The sequence below is a fragment of the Psammomys obesus genome, unplaced genomic scaffold (assembly GCF_907164565.1).
Source record: "Psammomys obesus unplaced genomic scaffold, mPsaObe1.curated_primary_1811, whole genome shotgun sequence".
NCBI classification, from domain to species: domain Eukaryota; kingdom Metazoa; phylum Chordata; class Mammalia; order Rodentia; family Muridae; genus Psammomys; species Psammomys obesus.
The window spans coordinates 5,191,052-5,202,499 of record NW_026586463.1 but is presented as its reverse complement, the minus strand read 5'-3'; the positions used below and the strand labels follow the sequence as shown (position 1 = coordinate 5,202,499).

Sequence of the window (11,448 nt, the reverse complement as noted above, 5' to 3'; positions counted from 1 at the left end):
TTCTTTCTTTCTTTCTTTCTTTCTTTCTTTCTTTCTTTCTTTCTTTCCTTCCTTCATTATTAATTTTCTTTGTTTTTCAGGACAGGGATTGGCTGTCCTGGACTCATTTTGTAATCCAGGCTGGCCTCAGACTCACAGAGCTCCATTGTCTGCCTCTGCCTCCCTATGTGCCACAGTGCCTGGCATGAAATGAAATACTCCTACTGCCCCATTTAACTGATGAGGTAGTGCAGAGAAAGCCAAACGTGCATCTGTGGGGAGTTTTGGGTGCGCAATAACAAGATATATTTCTCTACCTTGTGTGGAGGCTGCTTTCACATCCTTATCTCAGGAATAATGAAGCTGTCTCACCCTCCCTTCTGGAGTTAGTTAGCAGCACTCCACAATACCTGCCTGTCCCATGAAAATTCAGCGGTGTTCAGTTGGGCACCATTGGGGCACTGATCTGTCTACAGGCTGCATGATGTTAGTGGCATCAATCTGAACTCACACTCTCATTCAGTAGCAACAAAAATTCTAGCCAGAATTAATAGAGGGTTAATATAGAGGTAATACTTTTTCCCCTGTCCAAAATGACACCAGTATTTAAAGAGACCATTTAAAATAATAGATTAAACCTGGTAAGACCCACAGTTTCAGGACTTCAATAAAAAGTTAGTTATTGTCCAAGACAGAAAGATTTCAAACTGATGATCAATAGCACAGGCTTCAAGATGAAATAAACATTAAAGATGTGTCACAAAAATAGTATAAAACGAACATAAAATGCTTTCATGCTCAATTAGGGGATGCTTAAAATGATAAGCAGGAAGTTTCAGTAGAAAAATGAAAACAAAATATCCAGTGGAGGTTTTAGAACTGAAAAAATAGAATGATGGGTATATACTCAGTGGGCAAGTACAAAGCAAAGAGAAAAGCATCTGTGAACTTGAGAGTGGAGCAGTGGAATTTGGCAACCTGAGCAGTAATGAGAGGTGACCAGTGCCTTAGAGACCAGAAATGCTATTTTAAGGTATCCACATTTCTGTCATCAGAATTTCAGAAAGACATTAGAAAAAATGTGAGGACAAAATTTAGTGGAGAAATATGATTTTAGAAAGGCATGAAAGTAGCCTGTGCAAACCTACATTATAAGAAGCTGAGAAAATAGAAATTAGAATTAGAAATATTTACAATTATTATCATTTTTAAGTAGTTAGTTGCAAAACCATCAAATCATGTAACAACTTACATTCTGACTTTTATAAAGAAATGGAGCTACATCCTATGTTTATAAATTAGAAGTCTCAGCTTTCTACATTTATCTCTAAAATTGACATAAACTTGATGCAGTTCCTAGTACAATATAACCAGATTTTTATGACAATGTGGAGAAATAACCAAAAAAATAAAATAAAAAAACTAGAACAGATAAAAAAATTTTGAAAGAGAATAGTTAAGAGAAATAAAGTCATGGAATTTAACCACTCAATAGCCACTATGGTAAGAGTGTTTGATATTGGCAGAGAGAATAAACACATTTAACAGAATACAAAGCCAAGAGATAACAAAAAATGCAATTAGGGCTTATGATTTTTGTCCAAGGTCAAAGAGAATTCAATGGGAGGTAGCCTAATGAATACCCATAGAGAAATAGAAGAGTAGATGACCTAACTTAACTTTTAAAAAATGAAATAGAAACATACCTCATGTTTTGTTGGTTTTTTTTTTTAACTTTTATTAATTACACTTTATTCATTTTGTATCCCCCCATAAGCCCCTCCCTCCTCCCCTCCTGGTCCCACCTTCCCCCCCTTTCTGCATGCATGCCCCTCCCCAAGTCCACTGATAGGGGAGGTCCTCCTCTCCTTCTTTCTATCTTAGTCTATCAGTTCTCATCAGAAGTGGCTGCATTGTCAGGGTTCTAGGTTATCTCCACGGATAGTCCTTGGTTGGAGTATGAGTCTCTGGGAAGTTCCCTGTGTTCAAATTTTCTTGTTCTGTTGCTCTCCTTGTGGAGTTCCCGTCCCCTCCAGCTCTTACTATTTCCTACTTCTTACATAAAATTCCATTCACTCTGCCCAACAGTTGGCCATCAGGCTCAGCATCTGCTTTGATAGTCTGCAGGGCAGAGGCTTTCAGAGGCCCTCTGTAGCAGGTTCCTAGGTTGTTTCCTGTTTTCTTTTTCTTCTGATGTCCAGCCATACCACTCCTAGGCATATACCCAAAAGAGACTCAAGTACACAAAAAGGACATTTGCTCAACCATATTTGTAGCAGCTTTATTTGTAATAGCCAAAAGCCGGAAACAGCCCAGATGCCCCTCAACTGAAGAATGGATGCAGAAACTGTGGTACATCTATACAATGGAGTATTACTCAGCAATGAAAAATAAGGAAATCATGAAATTTGCAGGTAAATGGTGGGACCTGGAAAGGATCATCCTGAGTGAGTTGTTCCAGAAGCAAAAAGACACACATGGTATATACTCACTCATATAAACACACAACATAGAATAAACCCACTAAAATCTGTACATCTAAACAAACTGAGCAAAAGAGAGGACCCTAACTAAAATGTTCAATCCCCATCCTGAAAGGCAAAGAGGATGGACCTCAGAAGAAAAAGAAAACAGGAAACAACCTCATGTTTAAAAGTAGATGTAAGAGCTTCTTTGCAATTTTAAGTTTTCAGTGTTTGAGATATCTCATGCTGTTGTTCAAATGATTGTAATTTAAAATTTTCAACAATATGCAGATGATGAGAACATTCAAAACCCATGTACTTATCAATGTTTGTCATTGTGACCTTTATAATCACAGCCTTTTTTTTTTTACCAGATACAAGGTGATATCTCAATGCTGTTTTAATTCACATTTGTCTAATGATTAGAGATGTTAAAGATTTCTCATGTAATTTGTTGTTCATCTGTATGCCTTTTTTTGAAATTATCTATCAGTCTTTTACTGTTTTATTTTATTTTTAAATTATTATTATTATTAATTATAATTTATTCATTGTGTATCCCTCTATAGCCCCTTTCCCCATCTCCTCCCAGTGCCACTCTCCCTCCTTCTCCTCCTATGTTCCTCTCCTAGTGCACTGATAGAGGAGATCCTCCTCCTCTACTATGATCCTAACCTATCAGGTCTCATCAGGACTAGTTGAATCCTCTTTCTCTGTGACCTAATAAGGCCACCCTGCCAGGAGGAGGTGACTAGGCAACATAGTCCATGTCAGAGACTTTATCTGCTCCTCTTACTAGGAAACCCTGAGGAGACTGAGTTTCCTATAGGCTACATCTGAGAGGGTCTAGGTCCCCTCCATTCATGTCCTTGGTTGGAGTGTCAGTCTCTGCAGGGTTGTCTGGGCCCAGATTTTTTGTCTCTGTTGCTCTTTTTGTAGAGGTCCTAACCCTTCCAGGTCTTTCTATTTTCCACTTCTTCCATAAGATTGCTGCACTCTGCCCAAAGTTTGGCTATGAAACTAAGAATCTGCTTCAATACCCTGCTGGGTTATTCTTTCAGAGGCCCTCTGTGGTAAGCTCCTGTCCTGTTCCCTGTCTCCTCCTACTTTCAATGTCTATCCTGTTTGCCTTTCTGAGTGAAGATTGGTCATCTTACCCAGGGTCCTTCTTCTTGCTTAGCTTCTTTAGGTGTACAGATTTTAGTATGTTTATCCTATATTATATGGCTAATATCCACTTATAAGTGAGTATATACCGTGTGTGTCTTTCTGCTTCTGGATTACCTCATTCAGGATGTCTTTTTAGCTCCATCCATCTGCCTGCAAATTTCATGATTTCCTAATTGATGAGTACTATTCCATTGTGTAAATGTACAGCAATTTCTGTATCCATTCTTCAGTTGAGGGACATCTAGGTTGTTTCCCAATTATGGCTATTATGAATAAAGGTGCTATGAACATTGCTGAGTGAATGCCCTTGTTGTATAGTTGAGCATCTTTCAGGTATATGCCCAGGAGTGGTATAGCTGAATCTTGTGGTAGCAGTACTCCCCGATTTTCTAAGCTAGTGCCAGATTGCTTTCCAAAGTGGTTGTACAAATATACATTCCCACCAGCAATGGAGGAGGGCTTCTCATTTCTCCACAACCTCTCCAGCATATGTTGTCACTTGAGTTTTTGTTCTTAGCCATTCTGATGGGTGTAAGATGGAATCTCAGTGTCATTTTGATTTATGTTTCCTGGATGACTAAGGAAACTGAGCATGGGAGTTGTTTATCAAGACTCAGTAACAATAGTAACTCAGTAACAATTTTAATAGTCCTATTAAAATAGTAAAAGACCAGGCCGGTATCCATAGATGGTGGGCCTAGGCGAGCCTGGCCTTTTATTATTTTCATGGGGCTGTTTGTTATTGAGTCCTGATAAACAACTCGGTCAGATGGTTATCTAGTTGTTGTGATAAAACATCCTAGTGAAAGCAACATAAGCAAAGAATAGTTTGTTTTGGCTCACAGTTTGAGGTTGTGTTCCTTTCTCCTTTTTTATGCTTTCAGGATCTTAACACACAGAATGGTGACACCCATAGTGGACAGGTGTTCCCATCGCTATTAACTTAATCAAGATAAATCACAACAGATATGCCCAGATGATTCTGTAGCTCATTAAGCTGACAATTAAAATTAACCACTCTACTCCTTTAATTAAGAAATGACTTGTCCCCCTATCAGTGGACTAGGGGAGGGACATAGGGGGAGAAGAGGGAGGGATGGTAGGATTGGGAGGAGACAAGGGAGAGGGACACAGCCGGGATAAAAAATTGAATAAATTATAATAAATTATAATAATAATAAAATTAAAAAATAAATGATTTGCAAATATTTGAAGGGAATTGCCCCTCGATCCTATTACTATAATCCAATAGTATTAGAAGTAGATATGTATCTAAAGAAATTTAAGTCAGAATGCTAAAAAAATATGTCTATTTTACCATTCAACATAACCAATGTATTCGAACAATCCAAATATGAATAGAGTATTTCAAGATGGCATGTATCCAAAATGGAATGACATTTTGCCTTAAAATATATTATGTCACTTGTAACATCATAGAGAAAACTATGACTATAGATACCACGTTACAGTTTGATAGGCGGAATAAATTTTGATATTCTACTGCCAACCATGGCAGCTATAGTTAATTTATATTTCAGAATGGCCAAATAAAAGATTTTTAATTTTTAAAGAAATTATAGACATCTAAGGTGTGGCTTAGCTTGATCTGACCATTTTATAAAACATAAAGTATAAAACAGCATGTTGTTTTTCATAAATGTGGAATTACTAAATGTTAATTAAAAATAAAATAAAAACACCATGAAAAGCTATTACCTTCTATGAGAGAACATAAAGGAATATCCTTAGGACCTAGGTCTTGCTGGCTGAAGAGTTCATTGATGTGACATCAAATTTAATACGTACTATCTTCATACTGGAGAATTAAACTGAGCTCTCATTTTATCAATTAAAAATGTGCATTTAGACAACAGGGATAATCTATATTCTATAGCAAAGTAAAACAACCATAATTGGCATCAATTAGTTCAATTTAATTGAATGTTTCAATATAAGTCTTAGAGGCCTTTTAATGTTCCTATCATAAAGGAATGCTAAATGTTAAGGCTATGCCCATTGTAATTACCCTATTTGATTCTTATATTGAATACACGTATCAAAATATCCCCTATATCAAAAATATATCCGTTACCATGTGTCAATTAAAAATAACAAATATTTACAATAATAGATGAAAGACTTCAATGTTTCTTATGTTAGTTTCTTACATTCATGTTTTTTAATATTAGTAAAAGTATTAGAAGCAAATACAGAGTAAATGCCCATGAAATTGATCTGGTCAATGATTTCTTGAAAACTCCAGTAACTCAAGCAAGAAAGAGCAAAATAGACAAATAGGATGGCTTCAGAGTTAAGCACTTTGATATGACCTAAGATATAGCATGAAGAGTCTTGTGGTTCTACACTCTCTTAAATACCTGTGACTTACACAGATTTGTGTTTCCTTTCCCATTTAGGACAGAATCAAAGGGTCATGTTCTGTGGCTTAGCCCTGCTCCCCTGATTTTGGAATGCACAGAGGCAGAATCACAAAAACATAAGCTTCCTATGGGGTTTCCCATTCCTACTGAATGGAACTGAGGCTTTATAGTTCACTGTGGTAGCTATAGTCTGTTTTAATAACTTCTTTACCCATTACCTTGCTCAAGGACTCGAAACTCACAGACATCATTCCTATACTGAAGTCAAAGATTAGCACCAGGCTATTGGCTTAGATAAACCATTCAAACAAAGGAATTTGTGGGTTTTAAGTCATAGATTGGATCTGATTGGCTAATAGTCATTCTTGTAGTGATCTTGTTTTCAGAAAATTGAGGCTTGCATACTAAACCCTGTTTGTTATTTGTTTTTAGTTTTCTCTTGCAAACATCAGCTACCTTTCTCCTTATTTGATATGTTTGTATCTTTTTCCCAAATCATGTCTGTCTTTTTTTGAATTAATTTGTTCTACTTTCTTTTTTCATCACATTAGAAAATATTTTGTAAAAAGAGAGAAATATATTATGGTAATATTACTAATAATATCTCATTGTTGAGTATGTAAAATGGGCAGTTTCATGGTTTTTAAAAAGCATTTTTATTGCCTATGATTTTAAAAGCTCAAGTGACATAAATGTTAGATGGAAGGGGAGGATGACCTCCCTATCAGTGGACTTAGAGAGGGGCATGGGAGGAGATGAGGGAGGGAAGGTGGGATTAGGAGGGATTGAGGAAGGGGGCTACAGCTGGGATACAAAGCAAATAAAATATAATTAATATAAAAATAAAAATTTAATTAAAAAATAGGAAGTATAATTTGCTGTATGTCTAAAATTCCATCTCGAGAAAAGTTCTCTCTTGAAAACAGGGAAAAGGTAAAAAAAAATCCCAATTCAATGGTCATTCATTCACCTATGCCTCCGAGGCTCTCCCTTACCTACTCCCCAGCATTTGGCCCTGAATCCCTACTGCTGTTGATAGAAAGCTCTACAATCTATGGAGGGGCTTACTCCGGTGAGATAAGGTGAGATAACTGTCTTTAGTGGGAAAGACAGAGTGAGACAGACAGAGAGGCAGAGATAGAAGACAGAGAGAGACAGAGAAATATCGACAGAGAGAGAAAGACAAAGAGGCAGAGAGAGAGAGAGCGAGATATTTTACTCAAGAGATGGGACAGTTGTCAAATAAAAACACCTCACAGAGGAATGCTGCTGTCCTGGCAGTGTCATCAAGTACACACCCTAGGGCTGTGACAATGTTACTGTGAGTAAATTGGTAACAAGAAAGCTAGTGGCAGGCCACTGTGCTCTCTTTTCCTTTCTGAGGCCTGCTTCTCTCTTAGGATACACTCCTCTACTGTGGAAATAGTTCTTTCAAATGCAGAATATTGAGAATGACTACCACATTGCATGTGCTGAAATGTTTATTTGACTTTTGTTGTTTCAAAACCTAATTTCAGTGTGTGAACTTGGCAAATTCAGACCCATACTGATTTGTTTAATAAAAAGCAAAACAAAACAACAACAACCACAAAAAACTGTTTCCTTTCCTAATACCTGTGCTACAATCTCTTGACCTCTTATTGTAATCTGTAAGAATTGAAATTAGAACCTTCTTCATACTCTTTCCCACTGATCTCTTCTTGCCCTGGATTATTTCAGTTAAATCAAGATTAGCTGTGCATTGCCTTGAAGTTTTCTTTTGTATATCTTCACCATCTTGCTTCATTCTGTCTTTTCTGTTTCTTTGTTACTTTTTGTTCTTGAGTTTATTTTTCTATAATTTTTTTTGGTCTCTCCTCATAGAAATAAATGATTTATAAGGCAAGAGAGAGAAATATTTCTATTTCACAGTGCATTGCAACAGACCTCATTTTACCACATCAGACCTTCACTATGACAGGCAGATGCTTAGGAGAAGAGGGTGTCTCTAGGATGTAAGAGAAATGTAGCCATGGAAAAAGGCCAGTGCATCATTATCAAAAGCATAAATGGGGTGGCTTAAACAACAGGAAGATGCCTCAGTAGGTAAGAATGTTTGCTGTCTGAACATGAAGGTCTAAGTGTGAATTCAACCTTCACATAAAAAAGCCAAGCATGGATACAAGCCACTGTAACCCCATCCTTGGGAAATGTGGACAGGCGCATGCTGGTCATTTATCATAGCTGCAACAGCAAGTTTCCAATTCAGTAAGAGATGCTATCTAAAGGGAAGAATCCAGAGGGAAACAAAAAGTGATTTGATGTCGTCCTCTGACATTTGCATGTGCATGCATAGGCACACACACTCAACATTCATGTGCATACTATACACACACACACACACACACACACACACACACACACACACACACACACCTTAAAAGTGGACCGTCAACATAAATGCAAGAAGTAAAATAAAACAATAAAAATGTGTTTAGAATTTTGGAAGCTTGATCTTCAAGGTCAAGTTGCTTATTTTTTTTCTGATGCTCCTTTGGCTTGTACATGGCTTCTCTATCCCTGTGTTGTCACAAGGTCACCTTCAGTTTGTCATGTTGGATGTATTTATCAGATGGTATTAGGACCCCATCCAAGGGCTTCATTTAATTGTAACTAGCACTTTAAGCAAGATTTCCAAAGAAAAGTCTGTTGTAGAAAGGATATTTGACTTAGGAGGGTTTCTCTACCCTGGCTAATTCCCAAATAACTGAGACAGAGACCTATTGGATTTATAAAAGCTTTAAAATACAATAACTGGGCAAATGTCAACCCTCTAAGCTATTTTGCTACTTCCCAGCTGCATATTTCAAAAGTACTTGCTGTAATAGTTCTGCCTGGGCTGCTTCTGTTCCATCAGTCTGTCCTCAGAGCAAACTTCTCTTGGCCATGTGCTCATGGTCCCTACTACCCCATGGTGACTTCCTCCTCTCCCACTTCTTCTCCTCCTGCTACATTTGCTTCCTTTCCTTCTTCTCCCAGACCCCAAGCACAGAAACCTAAGCCCTGCATACCTCTCTTCTGCTCAGTCACAGGCTTCAGCATTTTTATTAACCAATCAACTTTTAAATTAGGTAGCTCAAGTATACAACAAGAGCATTTGCTCAACCATATTCGTAGCAGCTTTATTCATAATAGCCAGAACCTGGAAACAACTCAGATGTCCCTCAACTGAGTAACGGATACAGAAATTGTGGTACATTTACATAATGGACTACTACTCAGCAATTAAAAACAAGGAAATCATGAAATTTGCAGGCCAATGGTAGGAACTAGAAAAGAGCATCCTGAGTGAGGTATCCCAGAAGCAGAAAGACACGCATGGTCTATACTCATTTATAAGTGGATAGTCGACAAACAATATATGATAAACATACTAAAATCTGTACACCTACAGAAGCTAAGCAAGAAGGAGGACCCTGGGTAAGATGATCAATCTTCATTCAGAAAGACAAATGGCATGGAAATTGGAAGAAGGACAAAATAGGAAACAGGACAGGAACCTACCACAGAGAGCCTCTGAAAGACTCTACCCAGCAGTGTATCAAAGCAGATGCTGAGACTCTTAACCAAACTTTAGGCAGTGTGTAGGGAATCCTGTGAAAGAAGGGGGAGATAGTGGGACCTGGAGGTGACAGGAGCTCTACAAGGAGAGCAATAGAACCAAAATGTCTGGGCACAGGGGTCTTTTATGAGACTGATATTGCAACCAAGGTCCATTCATGGATATAACCTAAAAGCCTAGCTCAGATGTAGCCCATAGACTACATCTAATATACAAGTGGGTTGCCTAGTAAGGGTAACAGGGACTGTTTCTGACATGAACTTAGTGGCTGGCTCTTTGGCTACCACAACCCATGAGGGGGAAGCAGTCTTGCCAAGCCACAGAGGAGGACAATGCAGCCATCCTGATGAGACCTGATAGACTAGGGTCAGATGAAAAGGGTGGAGGACCTCCCCTATCAGTTGACTTGGAGATGGGAATGGAAGGAGATGAGGAAGAGAGGATGGGATTGGGAGCGAATGAGGAAGGGGCTACAGTTGGGATACAAAGTGAATAAAGTGTAATTAATAAAAAAATAAATAAAAAAGAAAAGTAATTATCAATCTTAAAAAAAACTTAGGTAGAGCGGGCATGAAATGGTTACATGTGCAGCAGGGTGGCAGTTGTCCTTTCGGGGATTCGCTGTCGATTTTGCACTGTGAACTGGAAGACTTCAGCAGCCAAACCTTGCTTTTGACGGTGTCTCTAATATTAAGTTGTTGCAACTCTGCCATAGAGTTTGAGGCACGACTGATCCCTTGCTCCATTCTCCAGAAGCTGCCAGAAACTCAAAGACCTCAACTACAAGGCCTGCTGGGACACTAAAATGTGCTGGTAATGAAGACATCATTACACTAAGATAATGGTGATACATTAGCACTAGCATTTGAATGCACCAAATCAAGAGACAGTTTCAGACTACGAAATGAAGTAAATGGACTTAGATGTTGAGCTAGCTGGAATCCCAGAACAGGATCCTAGCAGTGTGGTAAAGATGTCTTCTGGGGAATTTGTGCTTATATGCAGAGACCTCAGCCATATTGGAGATGCTGCTGTATCCTGTGCAAAGGAGGGGGTGAAGTTTTCTGCAAGTGGAGAGCTTGGAAATGGAAACAGCAAGTTGTCACAAACAAGGAATGTTGATACAGAAGAGGAAGCTGTAACCATAGAAATGAATGAGCCGGTTCATCTAACTTTTGCACTGAGGTACCTGATCTTTTTCACAAAAGCCACTCTATCTCCTACAGTGACACTCAGTACTCCTGCAGATGTACCTGTTGTTGTAGAGTATAAAATTGCTGACATGGGACATTTAATGTACTATTTGGCTCCCAAGGTCAAAGATGAAGAAAGCCCTTAGGCACTGTTAGAAGCTGAGAGAACTAAGCCTCTGATAGAAATGCTTCTGAGATGCCCACATGTCCTGAGGCTTTTTGTTGGCCTACTGAAATTATTTTATTTACATTTTTAAAAATCTCTTTCTCCCTACTCCACCCCAATCCCTTCCAACACTCCAACACCGGGTAGGAGAGAGAAAGGGTTAGGGAGAGGGGGTGCGGTTCTCTTAGCTGCTTCCTGCTGGTCAGGGTCGTTGCGTTCCTTGGAGCCAGTCCAGACTTCCGTTCAGGAGGTCTCCAATTTCTTGTCTCACTGCATCAACAGCAGGCAGAAGCTGAGGAAGGCAGCAGCAGCCTTGTACTTTCTCAGAGCTTCTCTACACTCTCTGGGCTCAGTCATCTATTCTCTCTCTAGAGTATTCAGATTTAAACTATTTGCAGCTGGCAAAGAGCTCTTCTCAGAGACTGCAGGAGGCACGTAGTCTGCTGCTACTGTGGATTATCTGACGCATCCCACATCCCACACCTGGGAT

At 38.7% G+C, this 11,448-nt stretch overlaps 1 pseudogene; it reads left to right on the top strand.

Annotated features, from left to right (window-relative positions):
• LOC129672453 (proliferating cell nuclear antigen-like) overlaps nt 1-10,938 on the top strand; it is an 83,574-nt pseudogene extending 72,636 nt beyond the window's left edge.
• The last annotated feature ends 510 nt before the right edge of the window (nt 10,939-11,448 follow it).